Here is a 23,701-nt window from a genome sequence, read left to right as displayed (position 1 = left end):
TTCTCGGACCATTTCTTAAAAATTCATAAAAAAATTGAAAATCATATATTAAAAATTTTGGGTATCCAAGTAATTAAACCACATTGGCGGTCAAAGGATATGGAAAAACGTTTGGCCACCAGCGAAATGAGGTGGATTTTTAATTTGGATACATTTACGCCTAAAGGCTTAAACCTTGATTTTGAATTGAAATGGTTTTTAGATTAATTTTATATATTTCAATGTTTTTTAATGTTTTTTAACATTTTCTCATTTTATTAATTATCATATTTCTCTTTTATCTATTTATGATTCCTCTACTGCTGGGAGCGGTGTATAATTGTGTTCCACTGAGGGAGGGATGGACCCTGCCGGAATACTAAGTACGGCATAGCTTTGTAATCAGTGGAACACACTTATATGGATACTTCAAGTTCGCTGAAAAACCCCACAAAGATGGCCGCGATTGGAGCCTGGTATTCACCCCCTAGCATTTCTTTGGTGCAGCAACAGAGAGAAAAAATATCGTGCTGTGGAACGCATATAACTTCCGTTTTTCCAGGAAGTTGTAATAGATGGAACGCAAGCAGCTTCCTGTTAAGACCGGAAGTGACGTCATCGTGATGTTTGCCGTGAAAAAAAGCGGGAACTGGAGGACCAATAAGAAATTGCAGGGGATAAATAGGATCTGTCTTTTAATCACAAACTACCTTTGCCTGAGGAAGGATCCTGAGAGGTCCGAAACGCGTTGCAGGAGGTGCAAGTTTGTGAATCAGGAGGAATGTCTTTTGGGATCCTGTTGCCATTTGGACTACTATAAAGTTTTCTGCGGTGGTACCGAGCTAACTTTGGTCCGGGACCCTTTGCTAATTTTTAGCATTAACCCACCGCAGCATCTCCACTTGGTGAGATTTTAACATCTTGGATCCCAATTCCTTCTTTATATCTTTGTTATGAATGTTCTTGTTTTTAATCTATTTTTGTCTGAATAAATGATCTCATTTTATTGGATGGGTATTTTATGCATATTTCCCTTCCTAATTTAAGGCATTACATGCAATTAGCGCTATCCAAGACACACTTTTCTGTTTTGTTGTACCCTTTTGAAGTTGGTATTACTTCATCTTCTGTGTGGTTGGGAGCTGCAGAATTGTATCTCTTGCGCAATCTGAGGGTTACTCACCTTTGAAACTTTCTATTTTTAAGTGTTAGTAAATGTGCGATTTACCCCTGAAACACAATATTGATCTTAACCAATTTAGATCGATTTTTAATCAATTAAAAATAGATTAAAATTTACCTTTAGTAAATTGACCCCTAAGAGCTTCAAATGAGCTCAGTTATCTATAATTCACCTTCTATTTAATTATTGTTTTTTTAAAGAGTGTGTAATATATGTGTAAATATTTACTTTTGTGTGGCTAGCTATTTTTAATTAAATATTAAAAGTCACATTTTATAAACTGTATTCTGTATCTAAGAGTGCACCAAACAGGAATTCTTATTTTGATCCATTTAGTGGATCATCCCACTAGAGTACACTTGTATTTAATTCCTTGGTGCACCACAAACTTTCTCTTTAATCTTTCTGCTGAATGACAATGTCCAAACTCTTGGTTTATAAATATTATTTGCAAAAAAGTATTTTCCTGTTTGGTATCAGACTTTCTGCTCTTTAAGAGTACAGATATAAAACTACATAGAAATGTGCACACATGTGCAATATGCTCACTGGGTTCAAAGCTGGAGGTAAAGTGATAACAGTAGCTATCACTTTTCTTATAACCTTTCATTGGGCAGGGATTTTTTACAGGACTACAACAATACCTCAACAACATTAAATGCAAACAATAAAAATTAATTTTCACATTGCGAGTTGGGGTTTAATTAATTTATCACCTCACAACCATGATACAAATGGGATTTGTGATTAAATATGGCCCTAAAAATGCATTGATATTTATGTTCCATATATTAAAATGTTATGTGTTGGGTTCGAGTGCTCTTTTAAGATTTAGGCAATATTTTCTGGGATTATTTGTAGTTTCAGTCAAACAGTTAGAATTGCCTGCAACTCATATGGGATGCAGTCAGGAAGCCGACGGTCCAAATGCCAACCGCCGGCTTCCCGACTTTCTAATCCCGGCAGGGGTCTAATAACAGGTGTGGAGATCCCGACGCCTGTCATTTTACCTATGCCGGGAGCCCGACGCCCGGCATACCGATTGAAGGTAAGCCGTACGTCGGGTACGGACAGCTGCGGGGCGGAGGGTTAGGTTAGGGGCTCCCAGGGGGGACTTAGGGTAAGGCATCCCCCCCGGGAAGGTTAGGCTAGGGGAAGGGGGGGTTAGGGTTAGGCACCCGGGGGGGAAGTTAGGGTTAGGCACCCCCCAGGAGACTTAGGTTTAGGGAGGGGGGTTTAGGTTTAGGCACTTAGAGGGGGGGTTAGGGTTAGGCACTAGGGAGGGAGGGTTAGGGTTAGGCAACCCTAAGGGAGGGTTAGGGTTAGGGGGGTTAGGTTAGTTACTACTTACCTTTACAGCTGTCGGGATCTTCACTGGTGCCGGTCTTCCGGCGTCGGGATTTGAACCACTGCACATAGGTACTGATCCCCCCACACAACTAGATTAGATTGTAATAATTGTGAGCACTGTGTTAAGGAATGTTCTCCATCAGAGTATTAAACAGACATTCTAAAATCAAAATCATGTTGCTATTAGGAAAAATAGAAAGTACAAAGTATTATTGGTCATAAATCACAGGCATCATATACTGTGCAAAGTGCAAACATGTCTGTAATCACATGAGTTAGCTGAACTACGCTAATCTGCTTTATACCGAGGAATGTACTGTATGTAATCCAATATTCCCAAGATAAACTGTCATTTATGCTGCGACTGAAATTTGAGTGCAGTTTGATCTTTTATTGTTTTGTATAGACATTATCATAATATAGCATTCTGGGTCTAGTGTAATTTTAAAGAGACAGTATTCTAAAAATAAAATTCTATATATTGAGCAAGTATAAAACATATTTAAGGATCTATTTATCATATCCTTAGAAAATCCTCTATTGCCACAATTTATTAATAAAAGTTTGTCGGTGCAGCTGAATGATGCTCATCACCATTCTGGGAGATTAGGCATGTGTGTGACAGTGATAAGAGATTGTGGCCATACATGTACCATTGCAAACCTTCTTAAATAGGCTTTCCCATTCTTTGCAAGTTATGTTATGCCTTATATATTAAAATGTTATACCTTGGGATTGTATGGCTTTTTAAGATTTAGAAAATATTTTCTAGGATTGTTAAATGTTAAGGGGCTTCCTAAATAGGGAAATGTCTACCACTGGTAAAAGGGGTGTAGCAAGTAAATCCCGACAGTGGCAGCATGACAAGGGTGGAGATCCCGATCATCTCTAAGGTAAGTATTGCTAACCTAATTCCCACCCCTAACCCTAACCCTCCTTAAGGGTGTCTAACCCTAACCTCCCCCCCAAGTGCCTAACCCTAATCCCCCTCCAAGTGCCTAAACCTAACTCCCCCTTCCCCGCAGCCTAAATCTAAGTCCCCCGGGGGGATGCCTACCCCTAACCTCCCCCTGGGGGTGCCTAACCATAACCCCCTTCCCCTAGCCTAAACCTAAGCCTCCCAGGGGGGGTGCCTAACCATAACCCCCTTCCCCTAGCCTAAACCTAACCCTCCCAGGGGGGGTGCCTAACCCTAAGTCCCCCCAGGATCCCTAAACCTAAACCTCCCCCCGTGGCTGTCTGCACCCGGCGCCCGGCTTACCTTCATTCGCTATGCTGGGCGTCGGTCTTTCGGTATCTGGTTAATGACAGGCGTCGAGTTTTCAACACCTGTCATTACTACCACAACGGGATTAGAAATTCTGGAAGCCAGTGGTCGGCATTTAGACCGTTGGCTTCCAAACTACATCCCGGTAAAATACCTTATAAGAGATTTTCTCTAAATATGAGATCCATTTATTTTGTTCTATGAACTATTTTGTTCTGTCTCTCTTTCTGAATGGAAGATTAAAAATATCAAATATGTCATTAGTATATATTTCCCAGTTTTGACCTTCAAACTAAAGTGAGTTGAATAGAAGCAAATATGTTTTATTATCTTCTCCTTACAGCTAAACAGGACTGTTTTACGTAGGGGTAAGTTTACAGCTCTACAGTAATAATATATTCATACAGTTGTGCCCTTAATGGGGCTTTCATGTTGCCCAGAAACTCCTCATACTGTAGGTGATGAAAATCAGTGCTCATATTTCCTGTCATGAAGGATCTTCAGTACCATATGAGGGCTGTCAACTGATGGTATGGGAAGGACTAGTTCAGGAAGCAGCAGAACATATAGGTGGGTGCTGAGGGCCTCCTCTACATTATTTATATGAAGAAAATAAATAGTGTAATGGTGCACTGGTCACATCAATGCATTAAAATATAACTTTTATTCATTTATTTAAAACAATTGCAACACCAATAAGTGAAAATTAACATATCCACACACCCTATATATATATATATATATATATATATATCATCATTTTCACATGAATAAGTGCAGTAAATTGAACACCATGTGAGCAAATATACAATAACTGATTTTATTAAATCTGCATCTCCATCTAGTTCATTGCAGTGGAGGGTTATTCGGAGAGAAGAGCAACATTGTATAATTGTAAGGTGCAACAAATGTTACAAGGACAACTAGATATTGGTGAGGTTGTTACATAACTTTTGGAGATGATCACAGGAGTGAGACCAAGAAAAGATATTTATTTGTTATGTGTGCTTTTCATGAACTCCTGTCACAGAATTTAGAAATATTTTCCCACCCTATTCCTGTGAAAATGATACAATATATATAGGGTATGTGGATATGTTAATATTAACTTATTGGTGTTGCAATTGTTTTAAATAAATGAATACAAGTTATATTTTAATGCATTGATGTGACCAGTGCACCATTACACTATTTCTTTTCCTCATATAAATGACTTGATTTCTATAGTGAATAGCACCTCTTTATTTGAAAATGAACATTAATTTCAAAGGAATACTTAAGAGCAGGTCACGCACTGGTGCGGGTGTCTCCTTTTATTTATCGGCCTCCTACGTTATCAGATATCATCCAGCACAGCCCTCAGGGAAGTCTGTAGATCTGCAGGGGAAAGAGGGAGAAATACTGTGTGTCTCTCTGACATATGAGGCTGTGTTCAGTGTGACTGTCCCTCAGTCCTGCTTGTGTATCTGCCTATCCTGTGTGTCTGCCTTTCTAACCTGTGAGCCTGTCTATCATGTCATTGTGTCTGTCCCTTAGTCCTGCTTGTGTTTCTATCTGTCCCGTCAATAAGTCTGAGTCCCAGACAGTGGCACACACAGGGGGGGTTTCTAACCAGAAACCCCTCTTGATGGATTAAAAACATTATTTTTTAGACTGAGACAACAGTGAATCAGAGCTACCACCCATGAACGGCAGCTATTCAGAATGAGAGTTCTGATCATCAGAGCTTTCTGTACTTGTGTTTAATAAAAGCAGGTGGCCAAATCGGAGATTCTGCGCATGTCCTGTTGTAGCTCTTCCCATGCCATTGCAGAGCATCCACTTGTCCAGTGGGGATCGGTATGAATGACCGCCGGACCTATGTCCTATGTCCCTGCGGCAGAAGATTGGCAGCAGTGAAGATCCCGATAGGTAAGTAAACCTATACCTTACCCTCTCCCCTCCCTAACTCTATCTCTCCCTTAGGGGTGCCTAACCCTATCCTCCCCCCTAGTGCCTAACTCTACCCCCCCCCTGTAAGTGCCTAAACTTAACCCCCCCCCCTTCCCCGCAGCCTAAACCTATGCCTCCCAAGGGGGTGCCTAGCCCTAACCTCCCCCCAGGGGTGCCTAATTGTAACCCCCCCCCTTCCCGTAGCCTAACCCTAACTTTCCCGGGGGGTGCCTAACCCTAGTCCCCCCCCCCCGGGAACCCCTAACCTCCTAACCTAACCCTCCCCCTGCAGCTGTCCACACCGCCACCCGCTTTACCTTCATTTGGTATGCCGGGCGTCGGGCTCCCGGCGTAGGGATAATGATAGGCATCAGGATTTCGACACCCATTATTAGTCCCCTGTTGTGATTGCACAGTCGGGAAGCTGGGAGTCGGCATTTCGACCATCGGCTTCCTGACTGCATACCGTCCAGTGAGTATAATCCGCTATCTACTATTGCTCAGCCGAAGAGTGTGTGTGTATGTGAAGGGAAGGGTGGCAGTCAGTGTGCAGTCCAAGTGAGTGTGAGGGCCAAATATGTTTTTGGGGGCCATTCTGTAGTCCGACTATACTTACCAAAATGTATTCATGTGTGAGAGGCATGTGGGTGGATTTGTTTCCCCACCCCCTACAAATCCTCCTGCATTTGCCCCTGACTGTGTATCCTCCAGTCCTGTCAATAGCCCCTGCACAATCTAGGCTACTTTTATGATGCAGAGTTAGTCTACCACCAAGCATGGGTTGTGTAATATTGGCTATAATTGTATATTGTAGGTTAATAATATTGATTCTAAACACTAAAACACAATAGGTAACTATGACATCATAAAACAATAGCATTTTAGTAGCACTCCAGTCAGCAGCAATGATCACATTGAGAATGCAGCAAGAAGACTTGTATCTATGGTAAATGTAAATATCTTTCTGCATATTCTGCACTTTCTTCAGTACTCAATTATTTCTACACCCCCCTTCCCCTGCCTCCCAGTCTTCCCTACCTAATCGCAAGCATTTTACCATTCCATAGAATTTTAATATAAATATATGTATTACATAGCATGATAAAAATTTAAAATCCTAGAATGATTGTTCTATGTTTTGAAACAAGCAACATAATGTATAACATAGCATAAATTACATACTAGTAAACACATAACATGTGTGTACATGGTTGCTAATATTGCATTCATTTAACACTAGTATTGGTAAAACAAAATTACTATTAAAATCTGTTTGCCTGCTGCTTCTCCTGTCCTGCCCAGAGGTAGGGGGCAATAGGGTGGTCAGGGAATTCTGAGGCCTAAACTGAAGTGAGGAAAATAATAATGTACAGTAGTGGTGAAAACACTGATTCCATTTGTACACACCTGCTCAGTGGGCAATGCAGATTGCACTGAAGCGTTTGCACTGTCATTGTGAGTTATTGAAGTTTGTTTTGTTTTGTTTTACGCATCTGTACAGTGCAAGAAATCTGTTTTTTGTTTGGTGGAAAATCAGATAAGCTTTTGATTTAGATACAGTAAATAATATCATATGTTTATTAGTAGGTTAGTAACACAGCTACCAGTAGGTATCAGACAAATGTCCAGCAGTCTTTTTCAACTATCTCACAGACAGTTTTATTGGGCATTAAACAGTGGGGTCTAGAAGTCAACCTACACACATGATAGATGTACACAGGATGTTTGTAGCGCCTAAAATCCCAGATGTCTCTCAGATTAAATTCATGCCATTTCACTTAAGCTTCACCGTGACAGTTAGCTAAACAGTCTGTTGTCCATCTCAAAGGCAAAAGCCCCGAACTGGCTGTATGGAATGGAGATCCACATTCTCTCCTCCATCCTTGCTGAGCTGAACAAAAAAAAAATATATATATATATATATATATATATATATATATACAGTCAGGTGCATAAATATTGGGACATTGACAGAATTTTCATACTTTGGCCTCTATTCACCACTACAATGGCTTTGAAGTGAAACAAACAAGATGTGTTTTAACTGCAGTCTTTCAGATTTAATTTGAGGGCAATTACATCCAAATCAGGTGAACGGTGTAGGAATTACAACGGTTTCTATATGTGCCTCACAATTTTTACGGGGCCAAAAGTAATGGGACTATCAACTCAAAAGCTATTTCATGGACAGGTGTGGGCTATTTCCTCATTATTTCATTATCAATTAAGCAGGTAAAAGGTCTGGAGTTCATTCTATGTGTGACATTTGCATTTGGAATCAGTTGCTGTCGACTCTCAATATGAGTTCCAAAGAGCTGTCACTATCAGTGAAGCAAGCCATCATTAGGCTGAAAATTCAAAACAAACCCTTCAGAGAGATAGCAAAAACATTAGGTGTGGCCAAATCATCTGTTTGGAACATTCTTAAAAAGAAAGAACGCACCGGAGAGCTCAGCAACACCAAAAGACCCGGAAGACCATGGAAAACAACTGTGGTGGATGACAGAAGAATTATTTCCCTGGTGAAGAAAAACCCCTTAACGACAGTTGACCAAATCAAGAACACTCTTCAGGAGGTAGGTTATATGTGTCTAAGTCAACAATCAAGAGAAGACTTCACAAGAGTGAATATAGAGGTTCACCACAAAATGTAAACCATTGGTGAGCCACAAAAACAGGAAGACCAGATTAGAGTTTGCCAAACAACATCTAAAAAAACCATTACAGTGCTGGAAAAACATTCTATGGACAGATGAGACAAAGATCAACTTGTACCAGAGTGATGGGAAGAGAAGAGTATGGAGAAGGAAAGGAACTGCTCATGATCCAAAACATACCACCTCATCAGTGAAGCATGGTGGTGGTAGTGTCATGGCGTGGACATGTATGGCTGCCAATGGAACTGGTTCCCTTGTATTTATTGATGATGTGACTGCTGACAAAAGCAGCAAAATGAATTCTGAATTGTTTCGGGCAATATTATATGCTCATATTCAGTCAAATGCTTCAGAACTCATTGGACGGTGCTTCACAGTGCAGATGGACAATGACCCGAAGCATACTGCAAAAGCAACCAAAGAGTTTTTTAAGGCTAAAAAGTGGAATGTTATGCAATGGCCAAGTCAATCCCCTGACCTGAATCCGATTGAGCATGCATTTCACTTGATGAAGACAAAACTGAAGGGAAAATGCCCCAAGAAGAAGCAGGAACTGAAGACATTTGCAGTAGAGGCCTGGCAGAGCATCACCAGGGATGAAACCCAGCGTCTGGTGATGTCTATGCATTCCAGACTTCAGGCTGTATTTGCCTGCAAAGGATTTGCAACAAAGTATTAAAAAGTGAAAGTTAGATTTAGGAATGTTTAGTTTGTCCCATTACTTTTGGCCCCTTAAAAAGTGGGAGGCACATATAGAAACCGTTGTAATTCCTACACCGTTCACCTGATTTGGATGTAATTACCCTCAAATTAAATCTGAAAGTCTGCAGTTAAATCACATTTTGTTTGTTTCATTTCAAAGCCATTGTGGTGGTGAATAGAGGCCAAAATCTGAAAATTCTGTCAATGTCCCAATATTTAAGCACCTGACTGTATATATACTGTGATAGGGTCACTGGTAAAGTGGTCTGTGGCGGGGACATTTATCCCAGATTCCTGTCCTATGTGTTTAAAATCCCCAGGAGAAAGTCTGCAGTGTAGCAGGCTTGAGTTTCGGCTTTGTGAAAAGCCGGTTTGGGACCTGGGGGTTGTGGGTGAGAGGAGAGGGAGGGCTCCACCCATGGCAACTCCAGGTTATGGTTCTCTTAGCCTGGTAACAGGCTTGTTAGGTTTTCCACCTGAGAGTGGCCAATATAAGCCTAGTTTGTTTAGGGCTGATTGTCTCACCTGGGAGAGCAGACAGGGAGTTTGCTCAGAGACACTGGAAAAACCTAACTGTAAGTGTTGTGCTGTGCTTTTGTTGCTGGTGAGGGCATTAGGCCCTGCCAGGTTCTGGTAGTGAGGGAACTACCTGTGAAGTTAGTGCCCCGACAGGGCTAGGATTTATGTTTATGTTTTCTTTGTGTTATTTCTGACATTGTACAATAAAGACTGGTGCTGACCAGCTTGTACTTGCATCCAGACTGGTGTGCTGCTTCCCTGCTGCTGTGTGTGTGTGTAAGGAAGGAGTCCTCTACCCAGGAGAGGGACCCCCTAACCTAACTGTGTCACAATATGGTGGAGAATGCGGGCAACCACACACACTGAAGTTGCAGCAAGAGGAAAACTTTCCGTTTAAAAATTATAGGAACAGACACCCAGTTTGTGAGTGTGGAAATAACACTGTGTCCTTGGAGTCCCATAGAGGAGGCATCAGCCAATGCTCAGAGAGGCAAGGTTCAGCTTCCAACCTACACCCCAGGACAAAATGGAGGACATGATTAAGGCCTTGCTCCAAGCTACAGCAGCTCAGCAGGAATCTACCAGAGCTCAGCAGGAGACGAACAAACTTCAGCAGGAATCTACCTGGGCACAGCAGGAATCCACCAGGGTGCAACTGTTGGCCTTGGAGACAGCCCAGAGACAACAACAGGTTGCCATCGAGGAAACCTGCCAGGCCATAAAAGAGGTGCTACAGCACCTGGTCGCCCGGCCCAGAGATGTTGCCACTGGTCCTCCCACCCCCACTCTCTCCGTACGAGCCAGTCACTTCCTTCAAAAGATGACTTCGGGCGATGATGTGGAGGCCTATCTCGCCGCATTTGAAAGAACGGCCGAAAGGGAGAGTTGGCCCCAGGAGCGGTGGGCAAGTCTGGTGGCACCTTTTTTGTCTGGGGAGCCACAAAAAGCATATTTCGACTTATGCCTGGCTGATGCCAAGGACTATAAAAAACTAAAACAGGAGATCCTAACTCACTTGGGAGTCACCACCTTTGTTCGTGCCCAACGGGTCCACCGCTGGAAGTTCCATATGGACAAGCCTCCACGTTCACAGATGCATGACCTCGTCCATCTGTCCTCAAAATGGCTACAGCCCGAGACGCTGACGGGACCACAGATCGTGGAAAGGGTCGTGATGGACCGGTACCTGCGATCATTACCCACGACTCTGCGCAAGAGGGTGAGCCATGCAGACCCTAAGACCGCGGACCAGTTGGTTGAGCTAGTGCAGAGGTACGTGGTGGCTGAGGAGCTGAGGAGTATGCCCCACCAAGCCCCGATGGCGCACCGGCGAACTCCCACAGACACTGGTAAGACTGTTTCAGGGGAGAAGGGTGCTGGGCGGTGGGATGTACCTAAGACGGAGGGTGTAGAACCTGGAGACAGGCCTGCCAGGCCAGGAAGGTTCTTGCCCCATAAACGACTAGACATTAATATGATTCAGTGTTTCCGGTGTGGTGACTTCGGCCATATTTCCGCTAATTGTTCACTTACAACTGAACCTATGCAATGTGATACTGCTCATGTCTACCGCAGGGGGTCTTTCTTTGCACAGACAGCCTGTACGGCTGACCGGCAGGCTGAGACTGATAAGCACATGTGTGTACTCACTGTAGATGGCAACCGAGTAGAGGCACTGTTAGACTCTGGTAGCTTGGTGACACTTATAAAAGCTGAGCTGGTGAACCCCTTGAGGCATAAGGGGAAAACTGTTGGTGTGACCTGCATCCATGGGGATAATTGATATTATGTTACTGCCAAGGTGAACATCGAGACACCATGTGGCTCTGCTATAGTTTCTGTGGGTTTGGTGCCTGGTCTGATGTACGATGCAATATTGGGGAGAGACTTTGCTCACTTCTGGAAATTGTGGGAAAGCCGTTTTGTTCCAGATGTGAACAACCCCGGTCCACTAGAAAGGTTGTCGATATAGTGGAGGAGGGAGTTTCTTCTGAGTCAGAGTTATTCCCTTTTCCTACTATGGTTGGCGAACTAGAGAATGCGGAGCGTGACGGTGGCCCGCCAACTGATGTGCCTCCCATTGAGGTGGGAAGTGTTGTTGGGCCAGTGGATCATCTGCCTGATTTAGAGGTCAGAGGAGAGGTCTTTGCCGTGGAGCAGTTGAATGACCCTACTTTGGTAAAAGCCAGGGAGAATGTAAAAGTAGTTGATGGTAAACCCATAGACCCTGATAGTCCTTTGTCCTATCCCCACATGGCAATGTGTCAGGATTGGTTATATCAGGTGACTAAGAAGGGGGAAGATGTTGTGGAACAACTAATAGTTTCCAAAGCCTACAGAAGAACAGTGTTGGATCTGGCCCATGGTCGTATAATGGCAGGTCATCTAGGGGTAGAGAAAACCACTGAGCGAATAATGCAGAGGTTTTTCTGGCCCGGGCTTCATAAAGAGGTATCTTACTTTTGCGCATCCTGCCCTGAGTGTCAGTATCATGCTCCCAGACCACGTTTTAAGGGACCACTAGTTCCATTGCCTATTATAGAGGTGCCGATAGTGAGAGAGCACCTGAAACAGGCTCAACATTCACAGCAGAGGGTATACAACCGCAATGCTCGGTTACGCAGCTTTGCTCCTGGGGACAGAGTGTTAGTGTTGGTTCCCACTGTGGAAAATAAACTTTTGGCTAAATGGCAAGGGCCCATTGAAATCTTAGAAAGAGTGGGACAGGTGAATTACAAAGTTTACCAGCCGGGGAAAAGAAAGCCAGAACAGATATACCATATAAATCTGTTAAAGCCCTGGAAAGATAGAACGGTACTGTCGGCCGTCCGAGCCCCTCCAGTAAGTCCAGGGCCCTTAGTTCCCGAAGTGACAGTGGCAAAAACCCTGTCGGCAATTCAACAATGAGAGGTCAAGGAGTTTCTGGTTAGAAATAGGGTGCTGTTCTCTGACGTACCTGGGAAAACCTCGGTCGTTAAACATGACATCATCACTGACCCAGGGGTTAAAGTTAATCTAAAGCCCTATAGGTTACCAGAAGCACCAAGAGCATCGGTGTCAAAAGAAATGAAAAATATGCTAGAGTTAGGGGTTATTGAAGTATCACATAGTGAATGGTCAAGTCCCATTGTGTTGATTCCAAAGCCCGACAGGAGTGTGTGTTTCTGCAATGACTTCCGAAAGTTGAACAGTGTTTCAAAATTCGATGACTACCCGGTGCCACAGTGGAGAAGGAGGCATTGGCCATAAAGTGGGCGTTACGAACTTTTACATTTTTGGTGGAACACAGGCCAGGGGGCCTGTTGTTTAAAGCAGACGCGTTGTCACGCGTTCATTGTTTGGGGGCTTCAGTTGTTCCGCCCCATAGGTCGAAACAAAGGGGGGGATATGTGATAGGATCACTGGTTTCATTTCAAAGCCATTGTGGTGGTGAATAGAGGCCAAAATCCGAAAATTCTGTCAATGTCCCAATATTTATGCGCCTGACTGTATATATACTGTGATAGGATCACTGGTAAAGTGGTCTGTGGCAGGGACATTTATCCCAGATTCCTGTCCTATGTGTTTAAAATCCCCAGGAGAAAGTCTGCAGTGTAGCAGGCTTGAGTTTCGGCTTTGTGAAAAGCCGGTTTGGGACCTGGGGGTTGTGGGTGAGAGGAGAGGGAGGGCTCCACCCACGGCCACTCCAGGTTTTGGTTCTCTTAGCCTGGTAACAGGCTTGTTAGGTTTTCCACCTGAGAGTGGCCAATATAAGCCTAGTTTGTTTAGGGCTGATTGTCTCACCTGGGAGAGCAGACAGGGAGTTTGCTCAGAGACACTGGAAAAACCTAACTGTAAGTGTTGTGCTGTGCTTTTGTTGCTGGTGAGGGCATTAGGCTCTGCCAGGTTCTGGTAGTGAGGGAACTACCTGTGAAGTTAGTGCCCCGACAGGGCTAGGATTTACGTTTATGTTTTCTTTCTGACATTGTACAATAAAGACTGGCACCGACCAGCTTGTACTTGCATCCAGACTGGTGTGCTGCTTCCCTGCTGCTGTGTGTGTGTGTAAGGAAGGAGTCCTCTACCCAGGAGAGGGACCCCCTAACTTAACTGTGTCACAATACATACACAGAGAAAGAGAGAGAGATGCCCTGAATAGGCATCAATACGGCAGGGTGCCCGCACTTGTTACTCACAAATGCCAATGAGTGGTGCAGCACTCCATGCACTTAATAATAGTCCAAGACAACAGCATATTAAATCAGCAACGTTTCAGTGCTTTTATTGTCGCACTGTGATGTGACATCATCGCGCACGTTAACCATGATTGATCATGTTCCTCTGTCTATCCGTGGTGGGAGTCAAGGTTTGAAACTATTACAGGCTGAAAGTAAATGGATATATCGTTTAGGGACCCTTGCTCCCAAGGTACTTAATGAACATACATGCAGTATTCCATTACTTTACATGACTTTGTGAATTTTGCTATAATTTTTGTATATGGTCTTTGGGTGGTGGTTTGGTTTAGGTCATCATATTGATAGCATAATGCCATCTTTAGCTCTTTGCATGAGCGGACATACCTTATCTTATATTATATTGTTATCCATTTGATAAGTTAATGTTGCTGAGAATTTATGAGCCTTAGTGAATTTGAGTGGCATTAAGCCTTGTTTTGGCTACATTATTATTGTAATCATTATTACTATGTACTACCATTGTTTTGCTATACTCATGCATTTGAGGGGTGTGTAGGCAATACAACGCTATATAGTATATTGGACATAATGTCCTTATTTATTAATTATAAGTACTGTGGAGACTAGTTGAATTACTATGGTGTAGTATTCTTAACCTTTTTCTAATGTATATGTGCGATATTGATTGTTCATTATATTTTATAGGAACTAACGATGATGTGTATTTTACTGATAAAGTTTTATGTTTTTGTATTGTTGCTATGGTGCTGGGTTGCCACTAATGACTCATCGTGTGCGATGACGTCATATCATATACGTGCCCGAGTGGGACACGAGGTCCTGCTTTTTGGACATGGTATACATGTGGTGTTAAGTAGCTTGTATTTAAGGTGAGTTTGTTTTGTATAATTGTAAGCCTGATGACACTGCGACAATAAAAGCACTGAAAAGTTGCTGATTTAAAAAGGTTGCTTTGTAGAAAGGTAGACTCTAATGGCTTCTTGAATTATAATAGTAGCCATTTAACAGCTTGGCGCAATAACATCCCCAAGAGCCAATTCTACCATATGAAAATAAATTGTTCAAGTGAAAACAGCTGCCAAAGACAGATGCAAAAAATATATGAAGCTTTTGTTGAACAGGGTTATCCGATACATATTTTAGAAAAAGCACTGGTAGATGCAAATAAAAAAACAAGAAGGAAGTTGTTGGATAGTAAAAGATCCAATAGAACTTCCAACATGTATGGGGATGGATGGGAGGTAGATTGTTCATTTATTACCCAGTACAATACCCATGCCCACCCTATTAAAAAGATAATCCAAAAAAATGCATCTGTTCTTAAGGTCGATTCTGTGTTAGGACCACGTTTAGGGGATAAAGTGAATGTTATTTATAGGAAATCAGAAAATCTGAAACAAAGATTGGCACCAAGCATGTACAAAAATAAATAAAATAAAAAAAGATTGGAAATATGGATCTCGATAAAAACAAAGAAAAGGTCCAAATAGAGACAGAGGGAAGATATATTAATTGGTTACCCGCAAAGCCGAAAGGCTTTTTCAGATGCGGTAGAGACAAATGTATGACATGCAAAAATGTTTTATCTAAAAATACAGGTTTCCAATCAAAGGTTTCAAAAGAAACATTTCATATAGATGATTTTCTGAATTGTAATTCCCAATATGTGGTTTATGTTACTGAGTGTGGGTGTGGACACCAGTACATAAGACCTACCATACGCACACTCAATATGCATTTTCTTGAACATCGGAGGAATATTTTGAAGAGCTTGATACATAGTGTTTCTAGACATACTTCGACATGTATACATGGTGATATCAGTAAGCTAAAAGTGAAGGCAATTGAACAAATCAAGATCACAGATAGAGGGGGAGATAGATTCAATTTATTGTGTAAGTGAGACTCCTATTGGATATTTAGGCTCATGACCTTAGAACCACTTGGTCTAAATGAGACCATAGAACTTAATAATATCTGAGAATTGACAGAAATATCTTAGATGTAGAATGAGCTACCTATTTTGTAGTGTTGTTTATAATGGCCATTCCGCCCGTCCACTTTTCCCTTTATCTATGTCTACATTATACTCTCTCTCTCCCCTTTATATATTTTCTTCCCCTCCTCCAAATATTAAGATCAGCTTTTAGTGAAGTCTTTATACATCTGTTGTAATTATGCCTATTTTCCAGGATGTCCAGGATTATTTAGAAAGGGGGGAGGACAAGAAAGAGTGGGTCATATTTGTACATATAGATATATTTGATATTAATTAGGTAGTGATCTCTACTATTTTTTATCATGTGACAATTGGATTATTGGTTTATACACATATAGTTATACTTTTATAGATTTGTGGAAAATGTTATATATATATATATATAAATATATATATATATATATAGTATATATGGTTGTAGCAAGATACAATAGAGGAAGTTAGCTTTATATCTCCTCAACATCTAGTGTTAGCTATAGTGGGTACTTTTATCTAAATCAATTATGCGATGATATAATTAAACATTCTCTTTTTAAATAAAGAGACTAAATATGAACATTATCTATATGTCTATCGTTTGGCTGTTTTTCTGATCTTTTATTGTCTTAAGTTTAATTTAATTAAATTTTTTACTAATTTTTAGTATATCATATAAGTTTTTGGTTCTGTTAAGGCACCTCAGGGTATATTAATATTGTAGTAGCAAAAATTCTAATGAGAAAAAGGTTTGATTGGAAGATTTGTATATACAGGATTAAATTGAAGTAATTTTTTTGATTGAGCATCTGTAGAGAGAGTGAAGGAGTTAAAAGTCTGTGTAATTAATCAAATAGCCAATCAGCATTTACTCCAAGGGATATAATGAAGCTCCAGTGGTCTGTGAGTCATTGTCTGAAGAAACCGCCATGTCACTGGGTGGAGAAACGCGTCAGTAACTCGTGAGACGCAGGTGGAATGCAGAACCAGAAGCCGGAAGTACCGAAACTGGATACAGCGGACCACGTGTGGACAGCGTTTCACACACTATCATCACACTACCAACAAACGGGAGTGTTAGCGCACAGGAGCGGAGGTTACTCTGCCGCAGGATTTACACTTATTCCCGGACTGTAAGGTAACTACAGCGGACTGTTGAAACCTAGTGTGCAGACAGTGACATACAGTATAGAGTGCTCATAATACAGGGACCAGGCACTCGGTCCATCCTCCCCAGGATTGGGTAGAGGTAAGGATTGCCATATATTAAAGGACACAAAACGGATACACTGTTGGAAACTACTTTAAATTGCTCAAGCACTATTAATTCTCCAAACCAACTTCCTTTTGCTGTGGCTTACTAACATGCTTTAATTGCAAATATCTGCACTAATACCGACTGTGACCGACATTTGGAACTTATGTTATGCTGCTGCTGTTTTTTACTAACACTTCCTAATGGCTTCATCTATTTCTGAGTAAATGTATATTTGTTTAAATGCATATTATATAGTAGTTTATTGCTACTTGGTCAATATTTCCATCTGCTTACCATGGTAATGCTTACGTTTTTAAAATATTTGTGATCAATTGTTTTATGATAATAAATATTGAAATAATTTTCAAACCAGCAGCTGTATATTTAGCGCTCCCATTTTTTTATATTGGTTGATTTAATATGCCGCTGTCTTGGATTATTATTAAGTGCATGGAGTGCTGCACCATCCGTTGGTATATATATATATATATATATATATATGCACACATATATATATATATATATATATTAGAGATGTGCACCGACCCTCGTGTTTTGGTTTTGGATCTGGATCTACCCTGGTTTTGGATCTGGATTGGGTTTGCCAAAACCCCACCTCCGTGTTTTGTTTTCGTGTTTTAGTTTTGGATCTGGATTTTTTCATAAAAAATCATAAAAACAGCTAAAATCACATAAAATCGGCCTGATTTTGTTCCTACAGTATAATTAACCTCAATAACATTTATTTCCAGTAATTTCCAATCAATTTTGTCCACCTCACAATATTATTTGCTTCATCTAGTTAAGGCCAAAAGGTTGCATCCAGCTAGCTGGCTGACTAAGCTAAGTGACACAGTGGGCGGCACTAACATATGGCAGTTCAGTTTCTAATTTCCAACACAAATACAGTGTGTTATATCGTGTGCGTTGGATCAGTGCCGGGCTAGGCTTTGCTACACCCAGTGCCTTCCTGTGTTGCCACCCCTTCCCTCCTCCGCTCCCTCCCCCTGAAGCTACATAATCACTATAGCACCGAGAGGGAGGGTGGGTGGGCATTTCCAGCACCCGCCGGATACCATGGTGCTCCAGGCGACGGCCCGGCTTGCCTACAGCCGCTACTGGGTTGGATATACCAATAGTGCACTTACTGTGACAGCAGTGTCGGCAGAGCGGGGTTGCTGACAGTGTCCTTAGTGAAGGGTACCGGTGATGTTGGAAGTGCGGGGGTGCCAGCGGTGTCTTTAGTGCAGGTTTGCTGGCTATGTTGGCAGTGTGGAGGTGTCAGCGGTGTCTTTAGTGCAGGTTTGCTGGCTGTGTTGGCAGTGCAGGGGTGCCAGCGGTGTCTTTAGTGCAGGTTTGCTGGCTGTGTCATCAGTGCGGGGGTACCAGCGGTGTCTTAATGCAGGTTTCCTGGAGTGTCAGGCAGTTCGGGGGTGCCAGCGGTGTCTTTAGTGCAGGTTTGCTGGCTGTGTTGGCAGTGTGGGGGTGCCAGCGGTGTCTTTAGTGCAGGTTTGCTGACTGTGTCGGCAGGCAGGGGTGTTCTCAATGCAGGGTGCCGGTGGTGTCGGCAGAGCAGGGGTGCCGGTGGTGTCAGGCACATATATATGCAATCGGTTTCATGCTTATTAGTCAGTTTTGGGGACCATGTTGTCCAACAATATATTAATGGGGCCAAATATCCTCAAATGTTCTGCGTATTGTTGAAGTTGGAACCACTGTATTCCAGATTGGGTGTATATACAGTAAAATATAATAAAGGAAAGCATAATAGTGTGATACCATCGAAAAATCAGGAATAAGAGAGTGGGGTTTAATGTAACAGTATTAAAGTGCCAAGTGCTGAATATGTGCCAATATACATACCAAATAGATGGTCTTTAGTGGTTATCAGTCACTGTGCCAAAATGTGTACAAGTGTAGACTTGCAGATTCTTAGGAATAAAGAAACATGTGAATCAAGTGCTTATATGTAAGTTGGAAAGTGCACTCCTGCACTGGTTGATCATGGCAATTCCTGGTTTCCATGACCTTTTATATACATGTTGATATTGGTTCGATCTGGTAGGAGTATCTGTTTTTACCCAGTCGGTGATCCTTTCACATATTTCATGTTTTTTATGTCTGCTTAAAAATACAGTTTATGGAGATGATGCACTACCAACTTGCTGTTGTTATTTATATGGTATTACTCATTGCATGAGGGTTGATGACATCTGGAATATTAAGCTGGATGTATGAAGTCTATCATCCCCATTATCTGTAATTCAGATGTGCCTTTTTATAAGTTCTTGAAAGTAGTAATTGATTTGGAAGGACTCTGCTCCCCATCTATTTTCTTTTGCAATATATCAACTATCTTGAAGCTAAAACACTTGTTTCTCCATTTTCTCTCTCTCATATCATCCGATTTGGAAGCTCTAAAGGTGCGTACACACGGGACGATTCGCTCCATACATGACATCATCCCGTGAGTCCCCAGCAGGGGTGTGCTCAGTGTCATTAACGACACTGAGAACAAACACTAAACAATTTCATGAACAAAATTGTTCAGAGCTGGGCTCACTCCCTCATCCCCGAACATGTTCAACCTGACAGGTTGGACAGGAGGTTCAGGCGATGAATGATAACTACAAATGGGAGCGCGCATTGGTAGTTATCGTTCATCGTTTTGGGGCTGAAACTGAACGATTTTTTGGACGACTGAACGAAAATTATATTGTTGTTGTTCAGTTGTCCAAAAAATCGTCCCGTGTGTATGCATCTTTAGAAGCTTATGTACCTGATATTGGAGCCTTTTCTGCTGATACTCTGCAGAAACATGTGAAGTGACTTACTGACATATTTGTCACAATTCTCAATTAAATAATGGTTGTGATATGAAAATTTCAGCTGAATTCGCAATGCAATATTTGATAATCTTGCAATAATGTATTGAAAATTGCTTCCTGGGACAAAGCTTGTGAGAAAGCTCTGTTCCAGCAAATCCCACTCCCTGCACATCTCACTTATATATCGCAAATGTGAAAGGCCCATATCCCAGATGAGTCTGCCCTGGCCCCGCCCTCGGATATCCCACTATGCTGCCTGACTCACAGCCTCCTTTCCTGCCCCTTTCCCATCAATGTTTGTAATAGAAAATAAAAAAATTTACCTGCACCCAGGGTTCTCTGCTTCAGTAACCTGATCCGCTAATCAGCGTGGTCAACTGAGGTGCCGGCGGGGACCAAAGCCTCTAATAATGCCACCTGAAGATGGTGTTATTTTAGAAGAGCTTTAGTTGTAAAAATAAATCACAATTTGAATTTGGTAATTTCCGGCCAGATTGTTTTACCCATTACAGGTATGGGAAATGCGATCAGGATGCGGATTTGATGTACATATTAGGGCATGGGGCTATATTTACTAAAGTGCAGGTTTTTAGAAGCAGAGATGTTGCCCATAGCAACCAATCAGATTCTAGCAATTATCTTATAGAAGGTACTAGATAGATGGTTAGTAGAATTTGATTGGTTGTTATGGGGGAATCATTTTTTCTATTTACTAACCTAACCTGCTCCCCAACCCTAACCCTCCCTTAGGGGTGCCTAACCCTAACCTCTCCCCCAAGTGCCTAACCCTAACCCCCCTCTAAGTGTCTAAACCTAACCCACCCTTCCCCGTCACCTAACCCTAAGTCTCCCGAGGGGGTGCCTAACCCTACCCCCCCTTCCCCTAGCCTAACCCTAACCTCCCGGGGGGTTCCCAAACTGCCAAACCCTAAGTCCCCTGCAGGAGCCCTTAACCTAACCCTCCCCCCCCCCCAGCGGCTGTCCACACCTGGCGCCTGGCTTACCTTTGATTGGTAAGTCGGGTGTCGGGCTCCCGGCATAGGTCTAATGACAGGCGTCGGGATATTGACGCCGGTCATTAGACACAGGCCGGGATTAGACAGCTCCTCCAAAAGCCCTTCCATACATTTCAGTGAAACTAAAATAATGTGAAAAGAGTGTGAAAACATTTGTTTTTACATTATTTTAGTAAAGAAAATATTGATAAATAGGCCCCTCAACATCAGAGGAAGTTTTATTTATAAGAACCCACATAGGTTGAACAATTGTGACACATTCTGACTAAATATTTGGGAAAACTTTTGAACTGGCACTTCTAATCTTTACTTCAATATATGTTACCTTCTTCAGTCATCCTGTTTTTCTTTTATTTTTAATCTTATACTTACAAATGTATTCTTTCAAAAGATATTTTAAAGAACCAATTGTAGGTGTTATCCTTCATCTTAACTGTTATGTATTTTCATGTTACCTCTGCATTCTTTTGCAGACATTTCTTTTCGTGTCTTATTGTTATAGGTGTAATATTTTGCGTACTTTGGCCTCTCACTAGCAATATAGCTCTGTGCTCTGTTATCACTGTACGCATTGACCTTGTCTTTCTAGGTATAAATAGTATTGTGTTACCACATATCATCATTTCACAGGAAAAGCAGAAACAAAAGGAATTATTCCTGTGCTTGGAGTGAACTGTAAGTTTCCATGTATCCGTTTTGTTTATCTATTCTCAATATATATGTGAGATTTTCTTATGCGGGATATCATTTTAATAGCACATTTATGTCAATGATGTTTTTTCCATTAGTGCTAACTGCTAAGGCTTCCTTGTCTAAGCCAGGAATGCATTCTCTTGTAGCATCTAGGTCAGTGATTCTCATCCTCAACCCTAAAGTTTGCCCAGCAGGTCATGCTTTGAGGATTTCTGTCTGTGGAAGCAGATGGGTTACAAGTTGAGTCTCCCATATCCAAAATGCTTGGGACCAGGGGTATTTTGGATAACGGAATATTCCGTATTTTGGAATATTTGCCTATCATAATGAAATATCTTGGGAATGGGACCCCAATATACACACAGAATGCATTTATGGTTCATATACACCTTATATACACACTGCCTGCAAGTAAGTTTATACAATATTTTCAATAATTTTGTGGCTCAAGCAAAGTTTGTGTACAGACGTTAAATTAATTTATGTTTCATATACACCTTATACACACAGCCTGAAGGTAATTTTATACAATATTTTTAATAATTTGTGCCTTAGACAAAGTTTGTGTACATTGAACCATCAAAAATCAAAGGTTTCATTGCCTCAGTCATGCCAAAATTATTCCTTATTTCAGAATATTTGGATATGGGAGACTCAACCTGTAATTACTGTCATAGCAAAATACAGTAGATTAACTCACCTGTGCATGATTACCAAAATCCATAAAGCATGACCTGTTAGTGGTACTGGAGGACTGGACTTGAGAACCATTGATCTAGGGTAATCTACACAAGGCTATCTACATAAGGTAATCTACACAAACTTCAGAACCATTGATCTAGGGTATCTACACAAGGTAATCTACACAAGGCCTATGGACTTGAGAACCATTGATCTAGGGTAATCTTTCATTGTATTTAAAATGATACATGTACCTTGTTAAATGTAACAAAATGCCTTTTCATATTAACTCAACTGATACACTTATAAGTTGCCATTGAAAAGAGCAAACAATGTAATATCTCCCAACATTGCCCCTGGGCAAATCAGGACTGTATGCATATATGAGCAGTAAAATGTCAATCTGCCAAGAAAGATAGATGCGATTGAGGCGGCATATAGTAGCACTAGGCCATAATCAAGCCCTTACATTCCCTTTATTTCGGAGAACGCATTTAGCTTGATGCCAAAGAAAAATTCTGAACACCCTGCTACTCCACACCGCCAGCTAACCACAAGACTACACCTCCACAAACATTACAGGCTTTTATGGAACCAAAAAAAGAAGTAGTTTCAGTTAATATAAATGTTGAAGGACAGTCATGGCTATCTTAAGATTTCTACAATGACTAATTAATCTTTCATGTCTCAATCTACCACTGTTTCCCCATTTTGCAGTCATATCACACCACAGAGATCCTAATAGCTGTATTAATATGTGTGGAGGATGCATGCCCAGTGACAGGGGGGTACAAAGGGTACACCCATCCTGGGCCCCGATGTTTAGAGGGGCCCCGAGGTTCAGGGGCACCAAATGGTGCCCTGGCACCTAATAGTTAATTACAAACTAAATGGTCCAGCTGCCAGACCAGCTCATTCCACAAATAGGCCATAAAAATTTATTAAGCCGCCCCAACACCTCCCCCTTACCAGTGCTGTCACTTGGTCTGGTCCAGTACTCTGGGCAGTGGGCATATGGATGACGTCGCGATGCACAACGTCATCACGCATGATGCTGTCCCTGGCGCCAGCTCTTTCCTTCCACTAAGGCCCCCAGGAAAGCTAGAAGAGCAAGACTGCGGCCGGGCAGCAGGGAGTAACCGTCGGTGCCGACCCCTGGTGAAAACTCAGTTCATGGCGGCATAAAGCTGCAGGCCTGCATCTCTCCTACACACACCTTCCCTGGATGTCAGTCTCCCCCAGGAGCCAGAGTGACAGGCAAATCAGCAGCCTGAGCCTTCACCAACAGACTGTTATGAGGTAAATTAACCTATTTTATTTACTTTAATTTTGCTGTTACTTCCACACAAATTAAATACTATGTAAAAACGGGGATATATATTTATATATATACACACATATATATGTATTTATTTATGTGTGTGTATATATATATATATATATATATATATATATATGTATA

At 41.7% G+C, this 23,701-nt stretch overlaps 1 protein-coding gene across 1 annotated transcript in view; it reads left to right on the top strand.

The window, feature by feature from the left end:
- The window catches only part of LOC148540741 (ferric reductase 1-like), a 134,745-nt gene that overhangs the window by 3,941 nt on the left and 107,103 nt on the right, over positions 1 to 23,701 (top strand). The window lies entirely within an intron of this gene.

The sequence above is a fragment of the Taudactylus pleione genome, unplaced genomic scaffold, assembly GCF_031769625.1.
Source record: "Taudactylus pleione unplaced genomic scaffold, aTauple2 ptg000017l, whole genome shotgun sequence".
NCBI lineage: Eukaryota > Metazoa > Chordata > Amphibia > Anura > Myobatrachidae > Taudactylus > Taudactylus pleione.
The sequence above is the reverse complement of the archived record's forward strand: the minus strand, read 5'-3'. Positions and strand labels throughout refer to the sequence as shown.